Source organism: Neoarius graeffei, chromosome 7, assembly GCF_027579695.1.
Source record: "Neoarius graeffei isolate fNeoGra1 chromosome 7, fNeoGra1.pri, whole genome shotgun sequence".
Lineage (NCBI taxonomy): Eukaryota > Metazoa > Chordata > Actinopteri > Siluriformes > Ariidae > Neoarius > Neoarius graeffei.
In genome coordinates, this window is record NC_083575.1 from 35670966 (window position 1) to 35680503 (window position 9538).

Genomic DNA, 9538 nt, shown 5'->3' on the forward strand with positions numbered 1-9538 from the left:
TATTATTAACAAGCATTGGCGTTGGCATTGTTTACAGTGAAAGTGTGTACAGCTTAGTTTGGGTTTAGTTTAAAAAATGAAAATCTATTCAAGCATTACAGTTGACATTTATGTATTTATTTATTTACTTACTGCCAGGTATAGACCAGATTTTAGGCCTGAGCTATCTTTATACTGTATATTTCAGTTCAATGTTCAACCACAAGGTGGAGACAAAACCATTTGAGATCTCCGAGTGTTTGTGTTACCTAATTCTTACTCACCATGAAAACCGTACTTCCGTTATTATTCAGTAATGGTGGGGTGTGGGAATGGGAGCAAAATACTGAGCTCTACGTAAAAATCTGGAGAACTCATAACCAAGTCCCTGCTGTAGAGAAGAGTGAAGCCATCTGGCCGCCATCTTACCACTCCCATCGCGTGTATTTGGCTTTTGTGTTAAACCGTCATATCCCATCAAATTTCTCATCTCATTATCTCTAGCCGCTTTATCCTGTTCTACAGGGTCGCAGGCAAGCTGAAGCCTATCCCAGCTGACTACGGGCCAAAGGCGGGGTACACCCTGGACAAGTCGCCAGGTCATCACAGGGCTGACACATAGACACAGACAACCATTCACATTCACACCTACAGTCAATTTAGAGTCACCAGTTAACCTAACCTGCATGTCTTTGGACTGTGGGGGAAACCGGAGCACCCGGAGGAAACCCACGCGGACACGGGGAGAACATGCAAACTCCGCACAGAAACGCCCTCGCCGGCCACGGGGCTTGAACCTGGACCTTCTTGCTGTGAGGTGACACCGCTAACCACTACACCACCGTGCCCCCATCAAATTTGCCCCAAGAAAAGTATCTCCTGACTTTTCCCCCCTTTCATTACCTCCTCTTATTTTCTCAACTTTATCCACATTCCTTACACATCTTTATAGCACTCCCCTTCACCATTATTGGTTTGTTTTCCTTTTCCAGTCCAGTCTCTGATCTGTTTTTACTGAACGGCTATAATTATTTTTACGGAGATTATTTCAGTTTTTATCTTATACAACGTACCTTTCTCTTTCATATACTTCTTCTTCTACCAACACAAATGCTGTCCAATATTTCCTTTCACTCTGACGAGCCTGAGCTCTCCAGATTTTTACGTAGAGCTCAGTGGAGCAAAATGGCAAAGTTGAATCACTAATCTATCCCCTGGCGACATAATTTTTATGGTAATGTTTTGCCATGACTCTAAAGGGAATCGGAACCATCAGATTTATGTGTTGTGACTACTGAGGACTATGTAAAAATCTGCAGAGCTCAAAGGCTCGTCATCTGGCCACCATCTTACCACTCATATCATGGAGTGGAACAGTCATTTAGGATACTGGAAGCTACACAAAACCAGATAAGTTATTTTATGCAGTTGGTGAGAAAAATTGCAATAAAAATGCCTGCATGTGCAGCAGTGAACTGTACAAACCGTCAGGTCAAAGGTTGTGTATGGACATTTCACCTGTGAGTACTGATAGCCTGTGATCATTTTTACATGTCTGTGCACAGTGCCATTTGCATGGATTTTATGATGGTTTGCAAGAGCGAAAGAAAAAAAACAGAAAATCTGTCTCATCATTTTGTCTGTTCTTGTTGAAAATCTGACATTGATATCCGGGATCAAGTCAAGTCAAGTTTATTTGTATAGCGCTTTTAACAATAAACATTGTCGCAAAGCAGCTTTACAGAATTTGAACGACTTAAAACATGAGCTAATTTTATCCCTAATCTATCCCCAATGAGCAAGCCTGTGGCGACGGTGGCAAGGAAAAACTCCCTCAGATGACATGAGGAAGAAACCTCGAGAGGAACCAGACTCAAAAGGGAACCCATCTTCATTTGGGCAACAACAGACAGCATGACTATAATATTAACAGTTTTAACAGGTATAACCCTCAACTGTCCTCATGGGGCCGTCCTTCACAGGAGCGGTGCGATAAAACGCTGACCAGACACAGGGCACCAGGATGGATCAAACAGGTCCGGGGGGCAGAAGAGGCCAGCATCTCAATCCCAGGATCAACATGTAACTCAGAGGGACAGATTGGGGGGGAAGAGAGAGAGAAAGAAAACACAGGTTGTTAGGTATGCCCTAAAAATGACAAGTATTAAATCTGTGTGGTAGGCTCGCAGAGACGAGAGTCTTTACATCAGGCATAACACACAACAATGGCATGTTAATATGGTAAAAAATATCATGACCTGCTCTGGCTGGATGCTTGATTGGGTGATGGGAGCACACTCCTCAGCAATGATGAGATGCAGATGGGACCCTTAGGGCTGGCCAAGACAATTCAGTTACATTTCACCGGGTCTGGGACATGCAACAGAATGTCTGACGGCTGATTCCCTGCAGGCTACGATAGCCAGTCGAGGTCTCCACCCTCTCCACCAAAAGATTTCCTGTTGACTCCATGTAACTCAGAGGGACAGATTTGGGGTGGGGGGTGGGGGGAAGGAAAGAAACACAGGTTGTTAGGTATGCCCAATGTCACCTGAATAAGTAGGAGCAGTATACATATTGCACCGAGTACAAGCAGGGACTCCGGCAACTAACTATGACAGCATAACTAAAAGGAGAGAGCCAGAAGGTAACACAGGCATGAGGGAGCCCCGGGACATAAAGCAGCCAGCCACTACACCGTCAACAAACTCGAGTGAGCAAGCGAGTGGGGGCTGACAGCATCCATACATCCCAGTTTACCAAAACACTCTATGTCTGAGGACCCTCCAGATCTACTCCTTTACCTCATAAACACCATTAACAAAAGGCTTGACTAAACAGATGTGTTTTCAGCCTAGACTTAAATGCTGAGACTGTCTGATTCCCGAACATTACTTGGAAGGCTGTTCCATAACTGTGGGGCTTTGTAAGAAAAGGCTCTGCCCCCTGATGTAGCCTTCACTATACGAGGTACCAGCAGATAGCCTGCACCTTTTGATCTAAGTAGGCGTGGCGGGTCATAGAGGAGCAGAAGTTCACTCAGGTACTGTGGTGCGAGACCATTTAGTGCTTTAAAGGTCAATAGTAGTATTTTATAATCAATACGAAATTTGATTGGGAGCCAATGCAGTGTGGATAAGACAGGCGTGATGTGGTCATATTTTCTAGTTCTAGTAAGGACTCTTGCTGCTGCATTTTGAACTAACTGGAGCTTGTTTATGCACTTATTGGAACATCCAGACAGTAAGGCATTACAATAATCCAACCTGGAGGTAATGAAAGCATGGACTAGTTTTTCTGCATCATGCAATGACATTAAATTTCTTATCTTTGCAATATTTCTGAGATGAAAGAAAGCTATCCGGGTGATGTTATCAATGTGAGTTTCGAATGAAAGACTGGGGTCAATAATCACTCCGAGGTCTTTTACTGCTGCACGTGAAGAAACAGAAAGGCCATCCAGAGTCACTGTGTAATCAGAAAACTTACTTCTAGCTGTATGTGGTCCTACCACAAGTACTTCAGTCTTGTCAGAGTTAAGCAGAAGGAAATTAATAAGCATCCAGTGTCTAATGTCCTTAACACATTCCTCAATTCTATTAAGCTGGTGTCACCAGGATGAACACTGTGACTGTGTCAGATTTTCGATGGAAATGTCCCAGACTAGATCAAAACCAAAGGCTTTGACATGTTTTGATATTGAATGTGAGAGCTCAAGCTCAGCGGTTCAAATTCAAAAAGAAAAATGAACGGAGTAAATTAGCCTCAGTAACCTAAATAAAAGAAGGACCAGAGCCTTTGACAGAAATGGCAGTGAGGGATACAAAATAAAGAGAGATATGTTATTGTTCTAGTTTGGTCAGTAGTTATTTTCATTTACCTCAGGCTGAGCACAACTGACAATGTAGATCATCTACACATTCACACCCACTTGCACAAATTGACAAAATGGGCATGATTGTCTGTTTTAACTATGCGAGTTTAGTTTAAATTGAGTGCGAGTATATTGATAAGGACTGTTAAATCAGGGTTAGTCATATTTCCCGGTCAATGGCTTTTTTCCTGGACGGCGTCCAATATATGATTTCCAGTACAAATAAAAACTGAAATAATATCCGTAAAAATAATTATAGTAGTAAAAGAACTGTTCAAAAAAAAAATGATCAGAGACTGAACTGGTAAAGGGAAAAACAATAACCGTGAAGGGGAGCGCTATAAGATATGTAAGGAATGTGGGACAAGTTGAGAAAATAAGAGGAGGTAATGAAAGGAAAAAACGTCAGGAGATACTTTTCTTGGGGCAAATTTGATAGGATATGACGGTTTAACACATAAGCACGCTATGTAAGTGGTAAGATGGTGACCAGATGGCTTCACTCGTCTCCACAGCGGGGAATAGGCTATGAGCTTTCCAGATTTTTACGTAGAGCTCAGTGGTTGTGACTGGTCATGATGTTGCTGGAACTATTCATACAGCCTCAGTGTAAAGCAACTGGTGACAAACTCAAAACAACAAGCAAAGAAAACATCCATTGATATCAGCAAAAAATGTTCGATGTGATGCAGCTCAACTTGTGCCATGTTGCTAACTACAGTAGTTAATGTCTCAGTTTGGGCTTTTCACAACAATGGACATCCAGTCTCACATGTTTTACACATCTCACGGAGGTGTGCATGCCGTAGCATTCTATTAAATACAGTCAGGTGGGAAAACATGATATCTGTTACTGTTCTGTCATGGAAGACTAAGTGGGAATGAAAATGTGTTATAAAGTCTGTTTTTACCTCATACAATAACGGATTTCATGTGGGAAAGGGGTTTGAGAGTATATGTGTGTGTGAGAGAGAGATCTTGAAGTTTTGAAAATATCCAACTGAAAAACCCCACCCCTCTGTTCAGCCCTCCCTCCAAAACCACTCCTCCAAAGTACATGAAGGCACACTGCCTGATTACTCTTGGAGGACAAGTCAATGAAAGAGAGCGTTGGGGGGAGGAGCTTAGTGCACCATTGTCATAACCAACTATCTTATGTCTCATTCACGTCTAAGAAAACACCTAACATTATCATAATGAATGTAAATAACAAACATGGCTGTTGTTAGTACTCAAGCAATGTGTCTGCAATATGTCAATATGTCTGCCTAGCCTTGTGAAATCCTCCAGTCATGTGCAGTGAGGACACAGGCAGTGTGTGCGCAGGTAGGTGGGTCGTTCAGCCATTTTTACTGCTCTACGACTGCCACAGGTGACTTCTTTTTATTTTTTTACTTTTTTACTGTCAGAGCATTTGATTTATTCATTCCTGTCAGGATGTAGAGAGAATTTCAATAAATATAACAACAATACTTCTAAATAAATTACCTACCCTGGCATTATTCATCTCATCTCATGATCTCTAGCTGCTTTATCCTGTTCTACAGGGTCGCAGGCAAGTTGGAGCCTATCCCAGCTGACTACAGGCGAAAGGCGGGGTTCACCCTGGCATTAACTGTTCAAAACATATTGGCCTTAATTTACAGCTCATTATCTGAACAGGGTGGCATCTGAAGTGGAACAAATGAAAAAGAAACAAATTAATTACATCTGAAAATAAAGTATATGATCATACTCCGCAGTCAAATATTCATCTCATCATCTCTAGCCGCTTTATCCTGCTCTACAGGGTCGCAGGCAAGCTGGAGCCTATCCCAGCTGACTACGGGCGAAAGGCGGGGTACACCCTGGACAAGTCGCCAGGTCATCACAGGGCTGACACATAGACACAGACAACCATTCACACTCACATTCACACCTACGGTCAATTTAGAGTCACCAGTTAACCTAACCTGCATGTCTTTGGACTGTGGGGGAAACCGGAGCACCCGGAGGAAACCCACGCGGACAACATGCAAACTCCACACAGAAAGGCCCTCGCCGGCCACGGGGCTCGAACCCAGACCTTCTTGCTGTGAGGCGACAGCGCTAACCACTACACCACCGTGCCGCCCCAGTCAAATATTAAGTGTTTTATATAGTGCTACAGATTAATGTGGAATTTATTTTAATATATTTTACAACCCCAATTCCAAAGAAGTTGGGATGCTGTGTAAAACATAAATAAAACCAGAATGTGATCATTTGCAAATCATGGAAACCCTATATTTCATTAAAAATAGCACAAAGACAACGAATCAAGAATAGGGCAAATATTCACTTTCAAAACTAGAGCAACTGCGGTCCCCTCAGTTCCCAAACATTTACATTACAGGCATTTAGCAGATGCTTTTATCCAGAGCAACATACAACTTACAACATACAACTTCTTTAACAGATTTGGTCAGGCACCAGCCCTCCCCCCAGATCAGCCCACTGTTACTGCTACTGTCTCTTCCTGGTCATCGTCACCCACCCCACAGACCTCCTTCTCACCCTCTCAGCACCCCTCAACCATCATACCTCCAGCTCAGTGCTTCATACCTCCATGCGTAACACCGAGCACTCAGCTGTGCTCTTCTTTGTCCTTCGACAGAGGACAAGTCAAGAGGGTACTGAGTAAGATGAAGGCGAGAAAGGCTGCAGGTCCTGATGGCATCAACCCTGGGCTCCTGAAGCATTGTGCTGACCAGCTGTGTGGAATAGTGTGGGACATTTTCAACTTGAGCCTGGAACAGGAATGAGTGCCGGTCCTTTGGAAGATGTCGTGTGTAGTTCTGATACCAAAAACTGCACACCCCACTGAGTTAAACGGATATAGACCAGTGGCGCTGACCTCTCACCTGATGAAGGCTCTGGAAAGACTTGTTCTGGCACATCTCCGCACACTGGTGGGGCCAGCTATGGATCCCCTGCAGTTTGCCTGTCAGCCAGGCATCGGGGTGGAAGATGCAGTCATCTACCTGCTTCATAGATCTCTCTCTCATCTTGAAAAGGCAGGAAGCACTGTTAGAATCATGTTCTTTGATCTATCCAGTGCCTTTAACACCATCCAGCCGACTCTTCTGAGGAGTAAGATGGAGAGCGCAGGGGTGGACCATCATCTTACCTTCTGGACTATGGACTATCTCACAAACAGACCACAGTATGTGAGACTAAAGAACTGTATGTCAGACACCATTCTTTGCAGCACAGGGGCTCCACAGGGGACAGTCCTGGCCCCATTTCTGTTTACACTTTACACTGCGGACTTTAGATACAGTACAACTACCTGTCATATACAGAAGTTCTCTGATGACTCTGCTATTGTGGGCTATATCCTAGATGGCGATGATGGCGAGTACAGAGAACTGACAAGGAACTTTGTGGACTGGTGCCAACAGAACTCATCTCATCTCATCTCATCTCATTATATCTAGCCGCTTTATCCTGTTCTACAGGGTCGCAGGTAAGCCGGAGCCTATCCCAGCTGACTATGGGCGAAAGGCGGGGTACACCCTGGACAAGTCGCCAGGTCATCACAGGGCTGACACATAGACACAGACAACCATTCACACCTACGGTCAATTTAGAGTCACCAGTTAACCTAACCTGCATGTCTTTGGACTGTGGGGGAAACCGGAGCACCCGGAGGAAACCCACGCGGACACGGGGAGAACATGCAAACTCCGCACAGAAAGGCCCTCGCCGGCCACGGGGCTCGAACCCGGACCTTCTTGCTGTGAGGTGACAGTGCTAACCACTACACCACCGTGCCGCCCCCAACAGAACTCCCTCCAGATAAATACAAGTAAAATCAAGGAACTGCTGGTGGATTTCCACAGGATGAGGTTCTCTTCACCTACCCCAGTGAACATTCAGGGAAAGGACATTGAGATCGTTAGGAGCTACAAGTACCTGGGTGTTCATCTGAACAATAAACTGGACTGGACTGATGACACACACGCCTTGTACAAGAAAGGCCAGAGCAGACTCCACCTGCTGAGGAGGTTCAGGGCCTTTGGAGTTCAGGGTCCACTTCTGAACTCTTTTTATGACTCTGTGGTGGCATCAAGTCAAGTTTATTTGTATAGCTCTTTTAACAATAAACATTGTCGCAAAGCAGCTTTACAGAATTTGAACGACTTAAAACATGAGCTAATTTTATCCCTAATCTATCCCTAATCTATCCCCAATGAGCAAGCCTGTGGCGACGGTGGCAAGGAAAAACTCCTTCAGATGACATAAAGAAGAAACCTTGAGAGGAACCAGACTCAAAAGGGAACCCATCCTCATTTGGGCAGCAAGAGACAACATGACTATAACATTAACAGTTTTAACATAAAGTCAGTTTCGTTGATGTTATAACTCTTCATTGATGGAAACTTGAGTGCAAAACTGTTCATGACAACTGCAGTCCTAAAGTTAGCAAGTCAACTGTAGTCCTCAGCCATAAAAGCATTATTGTAAGAGACCAGAGCATCTTCCAGGTGTGACATTCAACTGTCCACATGGGGCTGTCCTCCACAGGAGCGATGCGATGAGGCTCCAACCAGACACAGGGCACCAGGATGGATTAGGCAGGTCCGAGGAGCAGAAGAGGCCAGCATCTCAATCCCAGGACCAACATGTAACTCAGAGGGACAGATTGGGGGGGGGGGGGGGGGGGGGGGGGGGAGAAAACACAGGTTGTTAGGTATGCCCAATGTCACCTGAATAAGTAGGAACAGTATACATATTGCACTGAGTACAAGCAGGGACTCCGGCAAAACTAACTATGACAGCGTAACTAAAAGGGGAGAGCCAGAAGGTAACACAGGCATGAGGGAGCCCTGGGACATAAAGCAGCAGCCACTACACTGTCAACAAACTCGAGTGGGGGACTGACAGCATCCATACCGTACATCCCAGTTTACCAAAACACTCTGTCTAAGGACCCTCCAGATCTACACCTTTACCTCATAAACACCATTAACAAAAGGCTTGACCAAACAGATATGTTTTCAGCCTAGACTTAAACACTGAGACTGTGTCTGATTCCCAAACATTACTTGGAAGGCTGATCTATAACTGTGGGGCTTTGTAAGAAAAGGCTCTGCTCCCTGATGTAGCCTTCACTATACGAGGTACCAGCAGATAGCCTGCACCTTTTGATCTAAGTAGGCGTGGCGGGTCATAGAGGAGCAGAAGTTCACTCAGGTACTGTGGTGCGAGACCATTTAGTGCTTTAAAGGTCAATAGTAGTATTTTATAATCAATACGAAATTTGATTGGGAGCCAGTGCAGTGTGGATAAGACGGGCGTGATGTGGTCATATTTTCTAGTTCTAGTAAGGACTCTTGCTGCTGCATTTTGAACTAACTGGAGCTTGTTTATGCACTTATTGGAACATCCAGACAGTAATGCATTACAATAATCCAACCTGGAGGTAACAAAAGCATGAACTAGTTTTTCCGCATCATGTAGTGACATTAAATTTCTTATCTTAGTAATAACCATAGCATCAGCCATATTCTATGGAGTTGTCTGTTGGGGAAGCAGTATCACAACAGCAGAGAGGAAAAAACTGAACAAACTGATTAGGAAGGCAGGATCTGTCCTGGGCTGTGCACTGGACTCAGTGGATGTAGTGGGGGAGAGGAGGATGTTGGCCAAGTTGTCATCCTT